Below are 13864 nucleotides of genomic sequence, written 5' to 3'. Positions count from 1 at the left end.
AGTGTGCCCTGTTGTGCATTCACCAGTTCGGGGGTCATGCTTATCTCAACTTAGAGGTATAGTTGAGCAGATATCTGATCACACAAACTGTACCTGTCTTCCTCCATGGATGGGTGCATGCAGCAAGCTCTCAAGCAAACTTAGCAATTCCTTAGAGACCGTTTTAAGGCTACTTAAAATAATTGACGTATTCACTATGTTTGCTATCAGAAACTGGATCTCTGAGAATCAAAACAGAAAGTGGATTCGCATTGGTGATTACTGAAATGCTGGCAGGATGTGTCAAAGTAGAAGCTGCCAAGAAAGGTCTGCCTTTACAGTTTATCTTATCGGTGTTATACCATACTGTGTCAATGACGTTAGATTGAGAAGAAGGTTAGTTATCTGGGAAATGTAGTCATCAGTCTAGTATGGTACTACAATATAGAGTTTAAACTACTGACATGCAGAAGTATGTAGCCAGAATATCGTAAAGGTAAGTACATATAGGTAAGTGTATGATTACTGTTCTAAACTACCCATATATATGTGTATTCATCAGTGCTTTCTAACGTTCCAACGTTGCTGCTTGCATGTGCGACGTTGGTGCTGGTAACAGGTGTTGAGACCTATTCAGCAATGTAAACAGTTGCTTCTTCCTGGCTCAGAAGCAAACACCAGAGTTTCCTGCAGCCCCAGAGTGCCGGTTTATCTCTTTTTTGTCAAAAAAGGGAGGAATAATAGTGTTTTTATATATATTTATATTTACATATAAAGCAGAGAACTCTTAGCAGTTCTCAAGTTTAGGTGGAAAGCAGCTCCAGTATAAAGCACTCTGAACATCAGCAACACCTTCAATTTGCTCACCTCAAATGTCTGCTTTTCTATCAAAGTCTTTGATTAGCACAGTGCTATCCACGCAAAGATAGAAACGGACAAAGTCTTTTGCCATTTCTATGCCTGCCATGCCTGTAAGGGAATTCTAAGGTTGTAAGGAACAACCAATGTGGCCTCCGGTGGTAGGGTAGGAGTGAGAGGCGCGAAGACCATGAATAGCCAATCGGATCCAAGGGAGAACTGCTGCCTTGGAGTGGGAGCCGCGTCTGTGGTGCGACAGATAGGGCTGGTAGCAGGGTACTGCTGTGGTTAAATAGCGGTGAATGGAAACCTATATGAGGGCGGGAATGCACCAGATGGTTGATGGCGGGTGGAATACGGATTGGAGGTGCATCAGCCTCAAGATTGGTTGCGCTTTAGTGCGAGTGATCTTGCGGCTCGTTCCTGGCGGATTTTTGCCCAGCAATACCACCCGCCATCAAGCATCTGGTGTATTCCCGCCCTCATATAGGTTTCCATTCACCACTGGTTGTTTCCTCCAACCTTAGGATTCCCTTATAGGCATAAATGTTTCTCAGGCACTTTAATCAATAGTCCTGATGATGATTCAATATCTCTTAGATAAGGATCGAAATGCCGCTGACACAATAGTCAACCTTATACATATTGATTCCTTCATTTGAATGTTTTGTAAAGGTTGCTCTCACATATTTGTTGTTTCACAAATTTTGTATGAATCTACAGAAATAACCACAAATTGCCTGAGCTCTTTTTACTTTTCGTTCTACGTGGGTTATGGATACAGGCTTGTATCCCACTGTTATTTGACTCGTATTTTTGTGTTCTAAATTTGATTTACTTTGCTTATTAAAGATTGCCTCTATCCGGCTGGATACTGGCACAAGTCTAGCACTGATTGGGGCTATATCCATTGAATCCATACCATGATATATGTGGGCAGCACGATCCACATGGCCCAGGTCAGGATCTTACAACATCTTAGGGCAGTAATGAATAAGGATCAATCTTACCCTGTTGTCCGTCATATCAATGAGGTCCATGGAGGCAAAGTTGAAGACTTAACCTACTTTGTAGTAGACTCTGTCCCCAAACAGAGAAGAGGGGGGGACTGAGAGGGTAGGTTGAGACAATTGGAATCTCGTTATATATTAATGTTTGATTCCAAGACCCCTAACGGCCTGGAACTAATGTTCAATCTAGACGAAGGAGAGGTTACCGAACAAGAAATAATCCAAGATTTGCAAGTAGAAACTATCAAACACCTTTCGACTAACTTAAAGAGAAAATCAGGTTCTGCCCTACTATGTCACCTGGCAATAAATTCGACCTTTTCGCAGACGCGATCATGGAAGAAATAGATAAAATCACACATCCAAAACGAAGAGAAAATCTAACCTGCAAAGAAAGGAAAGCATTGAAAGATCTAATGGATAATAAGACACTCGTGATTAAGCCTGCTGATAAAGGCGGTAATATTGTGATACAAGACATAGAAGCATATAAGAATGAGGCATATAGGCAACTAAAGGACACCTCCAAATACACCAAGCTTCAAAAGAATCCCATCAATGAAATGACAATACAACTTGCTGGGAAATTAATATCCTGGCATCAAGCAAACTTACTAGATCTAGATGAATTGCAATTTTTAACCAAGGACCTACCTACAATACCGACAATATATTTTTAACCAAAAATACACAAGTCACTAAAACAGCCACCAGGGAGACCAATCATCTCTTCGTGCAACTCTCTTTATGAGAAAGTTTCAGAATATGTGGACCACTATTTAGCCCCCATCGCGCAAAGTTTGAATTCTTATATTCGTGACACTGGAGATTTTTAAAGAATCTTGACAGGAATAAATTGGAATCCAGATTACATCATGGCTACAATAGACGTGGTCTCACTCTATACATCAATTCAGCACGACATAGGATTAAAGGCATGCGCTTATTTTTTACAACAACGAAACATCTCTGAAATGGAGCACACGAAAATGTTGCTGTCAATGATAGAAATGTGTTTAACAAATAATATCTTTTTCTTCAACCATGACCTATATAAACAATAGTGTGGTACTGCCATGGGCATATCCTTTTCGCCCAACTATGCGAATATCGTAATGGGTTGGTGGGAGAAGGAGACAGCCTGGAATACATACAATCAAGATCATGTGAACAGCATAATTTTATGGGTCAGATTTATTGATGACCTGTTCATCATCTTGAATGGTTCAGAAACTGATTTTATTGAATACTTTAACACATTGAATGATAACACCTTAGGCTTAAGCTTTACATGCAACACAAATAGCCAACGTATTGTATTTCTTGACACGTGGATATACATTGAAGGGGATCAAATTTATTCCACTTTGTATCGTAAAGAAACAGCAACCAACAGCATATTACACGGGAAAATTTTCCATTCTAAGCCCCTTCTAGAGAGCATTCCTTATGGAGAGTTCACAAGAATGAAACGCAACTGCTCAAAGGAAGATGATGCCAGAGAAAGAATACAAGAAACATCATTAAGACTAAGAACACGAGGATATAATGAAACCACACTACGCAAGAGCAGACAAAAAATATAAATGAAAACGAGAACTGAAACTTTGATCACTAAAAAGGAAAACATTTTAACTGAGGAGGAACAACAGAAACCGCCAACATTTATCTTAACTTACAGCAAAGAGAGTGGCTGGATCAGGAAACACATTCAAAAATATTGGCATTTAATAGCCAATGATCCTGACATTGGTTCCCTGCTAGGATTGAGGCCAGTGATAACGTATAGGAAAACAAAATCAATAAAGGATCTGATTGTACGAAGTCACTTTCAACAAGAACCACCACAAAATTGGCTAAATAAACAGCAAAAGGGATTCGTAAAATGTACCACATGCAAGGCATGTAAGATCGGAGAAAATCGAAAAAAGATACTGGACTTCCAAGGTAAAACAATTGAGATCAAACAAACAATAACATGTACAACAAAGTTTGTAGTGTACATCATCCAATGCAACTGCGGCATGCAATACATAGGAAGCACTATATGTATGCTTAAAAAAAGAATCCTTGAACACAATCGAGCTGTGAAAAACAAAGATGTCTCTTACGCAACTGCGAAACATATGATGACATGCCAAAACAGCGATTAGAGATCAATGCGGTTTTTTGGAATTCATGCAATACCAACTCATGAAAGAGGGGGTAACCGGAATAAACAATTGCGCCAAACTGAGTCAAGATACATAATTAGACTAAGAACCAAGCCTCCTCATGGGATAAACAACGATGAGGAGTTATTTGTACATTTGGACTGAGAGACCAGAAATCGATGGAACTTCATGATACATATAATAGATTTTAAAAAGTGACAGCTGGTTGCAACATGGGAACTATTCAGTGAAAAAATGGGACTGCTTTAAAGAGAGAAAAATATTGAAACACCTTGGTCTAGATAAAATTCAAAAAAACAAAATACTAAATGTATTAGACATAGTAAAAATACAAAACTTTATTCCCCGTTATGACCTTATGGTGACAAAAAACAAGAACGAGGTGATGTACTAAACACATTACAAAAATGCAACTGTGTTGAAATAATTGTATTTAAACAATGAATAATATCTTGGAAACCGATAACTTTGTAAATAGTGTAAATATAGAAACATTCATGTATGATTTCATATAAGCACTACGTTTCCCACAATGCCTCATCATGGGCAATATGTGAATGGTATAAATAGTGAAACTAATGAGGGACTCACTAACCGTGACAAAGGCCTTGCTGAGCTGAAACAAGCTTAATAACCTGGAATTGGTGTGTTTCGCACCTTTGTGAATATATATATATATATATATATATATATATATATATATATATATATATATATATATATATATATATACATACATACACATATATATATAACACCTAGTTTTTTGGGTTGCTAATAACTTTGGCACCATTTGACAAGTCTCAACGAAACTTTCCAAAAGGGTGCTACTTTTTGACTCGTTTGTGCCTGGAAAGGTTAGGGGAGATCCGTCAAACGGGGGCAGAGAAAAAATAGGGGTAGTAACACACAACATCCTCATGCATGTTCCATAGGCTTCTTCAAGAAGGGCTACAGCAAAAAACTGCTGAAAGGAATTGCACCAAATTTGGCAGGAAGCTAAATCTTGGTCCACAGATTGTGCTTTTTGTTATGTTATGTTATGTTATTTTATATTTATAGAGCGCACAGATGCCACAGCCAAGCGGCGTCCCGGCGCTACAAAGGACGAGCAACATAACAACCAACATATCAGACCAGCCGTAACCATTAAACCAAAGGAAACAAGAATGTTTTTACAGCTTTCCTAAAAAGGAGCAAGTCAGAGATAGATCGAATGCTAACCGGCAATGTGTTCCAGAGGCTAGCTGCCAGAACACCGAATGAGCGACCGCCCAATCTGGCTTTTTTAAAACGGGGAACTATAGCTAGAAATTGTCCCGTTGAACGTAGTGTTCTGGCAGGAGTATAGTATGAAATGGCCTGAGCTAGAATAGGAGGGGAAGCCAACTTCAGAATTTTAAAAGCCAGACACAGTACTTTAAATTGTATCCTCTGCCTAACAGGCAACCAATGAAGATCGGAGATAGAACGCCTAACTGAGCAAAACTTAGGCAAACCGATCAGCATTCGAGCAGCTGCATTTTGCACACGCTGAAGGCATGTGAGCTCTGCTTGATTGGTGCCCAATAAAAGTGCACTGGCATAATCCAATCTGGAAAGAATCATGGCCTGCACTATGAGTTGCCTGGTGGTGGCGTAGAAAAATTTAAAAATAGGCCTGAGACTCTGAAGAACGCCAAAGCAAGTACCCGCCACTTTCTTTGTGTGGGGGATAAATGATAGATTGGCGTCGAGCAGGATCCCAAGATTCTTCACCTGGGATACCGGCGTAGGAGTTTGGTCAAGCTCTGACGGCCACCAGTCATCTCCCCAAAGATGAATTTCTTTGCCCAACACTAGCACTTCGGATTTAGCTGCATTAAGTTGGAGACGATTATCGGTCATCCAGCTTGCCACCTCTCTAAGAGCTCTTTGAAAACTAGAGGCATTCAGCGTAGTGTTCCCATTTAGTGCGACTATTAGTTGAGTGTCGTCAGCGTATGACACCATGGTTAAACCCCATTTGTTGGCAACCTCCGTCAGCCGTCTCACATACAAGTTGAACAGAGTCGGACTAAGTGCCGAACCCTGCGGAACTCCTTGGGAAATAGGGCGGGGAGAAGACTCAAAGGGGGGAGTACACACTTTAAAAGTACGCTCGGCCAGAAACGAGCGAAACCAGTCCAAAGCAGTGCCGTCCACTCCGGCTTCTCTCAATCTCTGGAGCAGAATCGAATGGGAGACAGTATCGAAAGCGGCACTGAGATCCAGTAGGATCAGTGCCGCCGTCTGTCCAGAGTCTAACAGTCTTCGAAGATGCTCAACCATAGCCACCAAAGCTGTCTCAGTGCTATGGCCTGCTCTGAAGCCATTCTGGGAAGGATGAAGGATACCTATATTTAAGAGATGGCCAGATAGAATATTATTAACATGAGCCTCAGCAATCTTAGAGACCCATGGAAGCAGAGAAATGGGCCGGTAATGTTCTGATTTTGCTGGGTCTAATGTAGCCTTTTTCAATATCGGCATCACCATAGCTTGCTTCCATTTTATAGGCACCATCCCAGTATTAAGAGACAGCTTAATGAGATTGAGAAGAAACGGGAGACAATACTCTGCGGATTCCCTGAATTGTGCAGGTCTCAGAGGGTCCATCGGAGAACCCGATTTAACCCTCACCACTAGGGAATCAAATTCTTCCTGAGAAGGCACAGGAAGCACTAATAATGGACTGGCGATGTCATACATAGATTCTCCAGTGTTGATGGGTGTAGTAAGGGGGGGAAAGGATCTGTAGATCGAATCCACTTTTTCCACAAAAAATGACGCTAGTTCTTCACAGTGAGCCTGAGAGCTATTCCCCAGCGCAGCAGTTTTCCTGTTGGTTAGATCTTTGAGAACCTTAAAAATTAATTTAGTTGGATTGGCACAGTTCTTGAATTCTAAAGAGTAGAAAGAAGCACGTGCTTTACAAATAGCTCGATGGTATAGCTTAATGCTGGCTTGATAGGCCTGTTTAAGAGTAGGGTCATATGCCTTGCGCCAAGCTCTTTCTGCCCTTTTACAGGCAACCTTAAGGAGTCTGAGAGATTCATTGTACCATGGGCTGGAATGGCCAGGCCTAGTCTTACTCCAGCCTGCCGGTATTAAAGTGTCCAGAGCCTGGGTCACCCAATTACAAAAATAATCATACCCAGAGGTAACATCAGCAGGGAATTCTGGTAGATGTTGTGATAAAAGCTGGTGAAAATTCTCCAGGTTCAAGTTCCTCCAAGGTCGTTTAAAAACAACAGGTGTAGTGTTTCTAAAAGGAGGAACGGTCGAAGTAATCCGAATATCAATCAGATAGTGATCTGTCCAAATTATCGGTTTGGGTGGCAATGCTTTCGCACTATCTATATTTGTCAGGAAAGGGTCCAAAGTGTGACCCCCTACATGAGTAGGACCGTGAATTAACTGATGTAGTCTTAATGCCTCAAGATCTGTGAGAAAGCTGCCCACCGCAGAGGATTGAGGAACATCCATATGAAGATTGAGATCACCTATTATGCTGAAGTTGGCTGATCTAAGGGCTAAGGAAGAGACCACCTCAGGGAGAGCTGAACGAAAAGCATCATCGGGACCAGGGGGTCTATAAATAACCAAACCTGAAAAAGTAAATTGGGATTTGATGTAAACCTGTTAAGTAGTTATTGAGATATTAAGGGAAAAAATTATTGAAAATTTTGGCAGTTGGGTTCGTGAGAGTCTCAGAGACTCTTGCGGGAGCGCAAATTTAAAGATAGAGTGTTCTGATTGGCTCATGTATACTTAGTTCTCTTAGGCCATCTTGATCCTGCGGGAGTCAGACACCAGAGAGAGTGATTGCTCTGATTGGATGCCAGGAACATGAGAAAAATGTTGCTGTCAGCCATTACAGGACTCAGGGACTTAGTCCCCTGCCCTGAAGTTCTAAAAACAAAAAAAAAAAAGGAGGCAGAAATTGTTTTGGGGGGAGGACAGGACACACAGCCCACCTCCCCGAGCCATTAGAAACACCATGGGGTGGGCTTACCCATGGGGTAAGCCCACCCCATGGGTCGAACATTTTATCTGATGCGCAACCCCCTCCCGAGCCATTGGTGGCCCGGAGAGCCCACTCCTGGGGTTGATTAAACTTTGCATGGGGTGGGGGGCCCACTTCCCTGTGCCGCAAGAGGCCCAGGAGAGCCCACCACTGGGGCTGACATTGCCTTTTATGGGAGGCGGGCCAAGCATTCCCTTCCACGATCCTTGAGAACCCCAGGGAGCCAACCCCCTGGGCTAATTATACTTTGTATGAGAAGGGGGCAAGGGGGACCATGTGGCCCCCCTCGTGCCTCAAAAATCCCTGGGAAGCCGACCCCAGGGAAACCTGTGTTTGCTCCTGCTTGGCGGGAGCATTTTAATGCTTATCATACCTGAAAATTCCAACTGAATATATACAGTTAGCAATGGGTAGTTTCAACAACTCTGTCTACGATGTCCGTAGGGACGCCAAGGCAGATAACCACTCAATATTGACAACTTCTGAGCTAAAGTTTATTATGTGAATGCCTCCTTCCCTATAAGCAGCCTTTCCCCTTTTAGTTGATCCCTAGAATGAGCTTTGCTTTGTGAGAGGGGTTAATGGGAAAATCATGTCTTCGTAACCCTCTAGGACAGCCTCACCTACTGACCATCCCGTACATTTAAAAATATCCATACACCTGCCATCCTCTGTCCTGCAATCTTCCTCTGCCTCACTCTCGTCTGTGCTCCCTCTTTTCCCTAATTTATAATCCATACATTTCTGCTACTCTCCATAACCTCCCTCTGTAACTAAAACACAATTTTGACTGCTCTTACATCAGAGCAGTGAATAACTGAGTTTCAAATCCAATGTTTATGCTATGATTTTCTGTGAAAGTCATGCACAAAACATAATTATAAATGTGTTAATTGTAGCCCTTTATAAGGCATAACCACAAACGGTGAAAAAGAATAGTTTGCATTTAGAGCATAATTTACAGTTTGGCAGAGGCACACCAGTTGCTAGTTTGGCAGAAGTGTGTGCCCACCAGAAGAGTACTGTCTGGCATAATCACGCAGGTTTAAAAAAAAAATTGTTTAACAAAGTATTGAGTTAAAATGAATATTGTTTTACCATAAAAGTGTTGCATTTATACGTGAACACCAAAATATTGTTGTTTAAAAATTACAGGTAAGAGTATTGCTTTTTACTGTTTTATTTGATATCGTTGTTAAAATATTGTTGCAACTATCGATGTTTGTAATATTGGTTATTGTATATTCATGTTATCGTTTTGTTTCATTTTTATATCACTTTTTTAAATAGCATTTTTAAAGTTATGTGAATAGCATGTCATTTATTTGTGAAACGTTTGTTATTTGTTGAATGTATTCAATTATTTTGATCTTGCTTTATTACTTTGTTAATTATTTTGAATTTATGTAACTTTTTTAAAGATTCTAATATTTTTTTTGTTTGGAATTTTATTTGTTGTTTTTTTTGTACTGAACAAAGTTTATTACATTTATATGTATTAATATAAATGGTCTGTACATTGTAGAAATATTAATGTAATTTTAAACATATTCAAAAATTTACATATGTATGTTTCCAATAATTTATCAAATTATTGTTATTTAATATTAAACATATTATTTTATTTCTCTCATTATTTTACATCCCCAACATGGCTTATTTTGTAGTTGGAATAGTAAATCAAGGACCCTCAAAGTCCAGCGCATTCCCCTCAGTCTGGTGTAGAGTAGAAAGAGAATAGTAAATCTACCCCATCAAAGTCCAACACTTTCCCCAAAGTTTCTTAGATTAGAGTAGGAATAGAAAATGACCATCCCCAAAGTCAAACGCTTTCCCTAATATGGCTTAGAATGAAGTTATAATAGTAAAGGTATCCCCTCAAAGGACAACATTTTCCCCAGTGTGGCTTAGGCTGGAGTGGGAATAGTAAATCCACATCCCTCAAAGTCCAATGCTTTCCCTAATGTGACTTAGATTGGAGTGGGACTAGTACAGGTATCCCTACACGAAGTCCAACATTTTCCCCAATGTGCCTTAGATTGTAGTGGGATTAGTTACTAAACCATCCTCAAAGTCCAATGTTTTACCTAAAACGGCTCAGATTGGAGTTGGAATAGTAAAGGTATCCCCCCAAAGAGCACCCCTTTCCCCAGAGTGGCTTAGATAGGAGTGGGAATAGTAAATCTACCTCCCTCAAAGTCCAAGTCTTTCCTTAATGTGGCTTGATTGGAGCGGGACTAATAAAGGTGTCTTCCCAAAGTCCAACACTTACTCCACTGTGGCTTAGATTGGAGTGGGAATAGTAAATCAACCCCTTTGAAAGTTCATCACTTTTACCCAATGTAATTTGGATTGGAGTGAGAATAGTAAATTTTTCCTCCTCAAAGTCTAGCGTTTTTCCTAGATTGGAGTGGAATTGTAAGACCACACCCTAAAAATACAAAGTATTCCTCAATGGGGGTTAGATTGGAGTGAGAATAGTAAATGCCTCCCTCTCAAAGTCCAACACTGTCCCTAATGTTGGTTAGATTGGAGTGAGAATAGTAAAGGCATCCCACTAAAGCACAACGTTTTCCCCAATGTGACGTACATTGTAGTGGGAATAGTAAAGCTACCACCCTGAAAATCCAACGCTTTCCCTAATATCTCCTAGATTGGACTGGGACTAGAAAAGGTATCTCCCCAAAGTCCAACACTTTCGTCAATATGGCTTAGATTGGAGTGGGAACAGTAAATCTGTCCCTTAAAGTGTAACGCTTTCCCCAATCTGATGTAGGTTGAATAGGGAATAGTAAATCAACCCCATTCAAAATCCAATGTTTTCACCAATGTGGCTTAGATTGGAGTGGAAATAGTAAATCTACCCCCTTAAAGTCTAATTATTCCCTAATGTGGCTTAGATTGGTGGGGAATAATAAAGGTATCCTCCCAAAGTCCAATATTTTCCTCAGTCTGTCTTAGACGAGAGTGGAAATAATAAATCTACATCTCTCAAAGTCCAATGCTTTATCTAATGTGGCTTAGATTGTGGTAGGACTAGTAAAGGTACCCCCCCCCCCCCAAGTCCAGCCTTTCTCCCAATGTGACCTAGATTGAGGTAGGAATAGTAAATCTAGTCTCATCAAAGTCCCGCACTTTCTCCACTGTGGCTTCAGCTGGAGTAGAAATAGTACATTTACCCCTTTAAAAGTCTAACACTTTCCCCAATGTGGTTTGGACTGGAGTGGGAATAGTAAATCCACCCCCCTTAATGTCCAAAGCTTTTCACAGCATGGCTCAGATTGGAGTGAAAATTAAATCCACCCCCTGAAAGTCCAACGCTATCCCCAATGTGGCTTAGAATCAATTGGGATAGTAATTCTACCCCCTCAAAAGTCCAAGGTTTTTCCCAATGGGGCTTAGAATAGTAAATGTATCCCCCTCAAAGTCCAAAACTTTCCCCAGGATAACTTAGGGCCTGATTACGAGTTTGGCGGTCTTACCACCTGCCCTCGGCATTGGCGGGCCAGTCAATGCCGCCAGGCCGGCAGCATCCTGCCTGCCGAATTACAATGTGTTTGTTGTGCTGGCGGTCTCACAGCGATGGTCTTCCCACAGTGGGGGCCTGTCCCACTAGGAACCTCAATTTATTTAGTTTTTTTCCGCAGTGCACATACATATGTGTGTATTTACACTAAGCAAATCTAACAATACACACATATGTATTAAAACTATGAAAAACATACCTTTTCCAACTGCACAGGTCCACAGCCATTGTAACAAGGAAGAAATGTACAAGTGGCATACCTTAGAAGTTTACGCCAACAGCATGTTTTTTCTTTGTTGGCAACTGACTGCAGCATAGGGAGGATCTGGACATTGGACTCAGTGATGGGAAGAGGAGTGGAAACTGGATATAAGGTAAGTTTTAACATTATTTCCTGTGTTCCTGCCGGGTCGAGTGTGGAGGTCTTCCTGCCACAGTCAGCTTGGCATTAAGGCACAACGCAATCTGCACGGCGGTTTTGATTGTCTGGACTTCTACTATCAGCCACTCCAGTCTATTACCTCTTGCGGTGAGAAATCCTGGAGGTGGCAGCAGGATCTGGGCGGTGGGACCGCCAACATTGAAATATTGCTGGCCGACTGCCAAGCCGGTGGGCGAGGACTCCGGCGTTGTGTGCTTGGAACGTCAAAGTTGTAATCAGGCCCTAAGATTGGAATAGCAATAATAAATCTACACCCCTCAAAATCCAACACTTTCCCCAATTCCTTAGATTGGAGTAGGAATAATAAAGGTATCCTTCCCAAAATCCAACTATTTCATCAGTGGGGCTTAGATTGGAGTAGAAATAATAAATCTACCATCCTCAAAGTCCAACGCTATATCTAACATGGCTTGAATTGGAGTTAGAGTAGTAAAGGTATCCCCCTCAAAATCCAACACTTTTCCCAATGTGCCTTAGCTTGGGGTGGGAATAGTAAATTTAGCCAATCAAAGTCCAATGCTTTCCCATATGTGCCTTAGATTGGAGTGGGAATAATTAAGGTATCCTCCCCAAAATCCAACTTTTTCGACCGTGTGGCTTAGATTGGAGTAGAAATAGTAAACCTAACATCCGCAAAGTCCACCGCTTTATCTAACATGGCTTAGATTGATGTTAGAGTAGTAAAAGTGACCCCCTGAAAGTCCAATACTTTCGTCAATGTGGCTTAGCTTGGAGTGGAAATATTAAATCTACCCTCCACAAAGTCCAACCCTTTCCCCAGTGTGGTTTAAATTGGAGTGGAAATTGTAAATCCATCCCCCTCAAGGTCTAACACTTTCCCTAATGTTGCTTAGATTTAAGTGTGAATAGTAAATATATCCTGTCAAAGTCCATCTTTTTCACCCCTTTGGCTTAGATTGTAGAGGGAGTAGTAAATCTATCCCACCCCCCTCAAAGTCCACGCTTTCCCTAAAGTGGTTTGGATTGGATTGGGCATAGAAAAAGTATCTCCTGCAAAGTCAACTCTTTCCACAATGTGACTTAGATTGGAGTGGGAAGAGTAAATCCACCCCTCTCAAAGCCCAACACTTTCCCCAATGTGGTTTAGATTACAGAAAAAATAGTAAATGTACCACGCTCAAAGTCCAACTCTTTCCCAATGTGGCTTAGATTGGTGTGCGAATAGTAAATATAGTCCCCTGAAAGTCCAACACTTTCTCCAGTGTGGTTTAGATAGGAGTGGGATTATTATATGTGTCACTGAATTTTATTTAAAATCATCCTGAGGCATTGGTTTGATAAGAGTTTTTTTTTTACTGTGAAAGCACTTACTAGTATTACATTTTTCTTACATTTTTCACGTTTTATTTTGTATGTGGTTTAATTTTTTTTAATAAATGTTTTCACATGCTTTCAGTGTTACGAAACAACTGTTCTTACACTTTTTGAACATTTTTATGATGTCCACATTTTTATGTTTCAGCAATTTTTTAACATGTTTACATTTTTCACTTAATGTTAATTTTTTTATAACATTTTTTATTCATCATTTTCAGAAACAAGAAAGGTATTTTTGACAAGCAGAATGTTGTGCCTTAGTAACTTTTATGTTTTCAGCCCTTCTTATTATATGTTCCTCTTTTTTCATTTTGTGCCTTTGTCTAAATGTTGAAATATAAGCAACACTTTTGTACACTTTTTAAATATTTTCCACTTCATACAAAATTAAAAATAATAGTTGTTTAATATTTTCCATTGTTTTCTATGAAGTGTTAGTCTTTTTTTATGTTCTTTTAGTGGCCATTTTTATACCACTATTTTTACTTT

General features: G+C 40.5%; 1 protein-coding gene across 4 annotated transcripts in view; it reads left to right on the top strand.

Annotated features, from left to right (window-relative positions):
* Window positions 1–13864, top strand: part of MYO3B (myosin IIIB) — a 2253613-nt gene that overhangs the window by 1718165 nt on the left and 521584 nt on the right. The gene's annotated exons all lie outside the window — the stretch shown is intronic.

This window comes from Triturus cristatus, chromosome 3_1 (genome assembly GCF_964204655.1).
Source record: "Triturus cristatus chromosome 3_1, aTriCri1.1, whole genome shotgun sequence".
Lineage (NCBI taxonomy): Eukaryota > Metazoa > Chordata > Amphibia > Caudata > Salamandridae > Triturus > Triturus cristatus.
The sequence above is the reverse complement of the archived record's forward strand: the minus strand, read 5'-3'. Positions and strand labels throughout refer to the sequence as shown.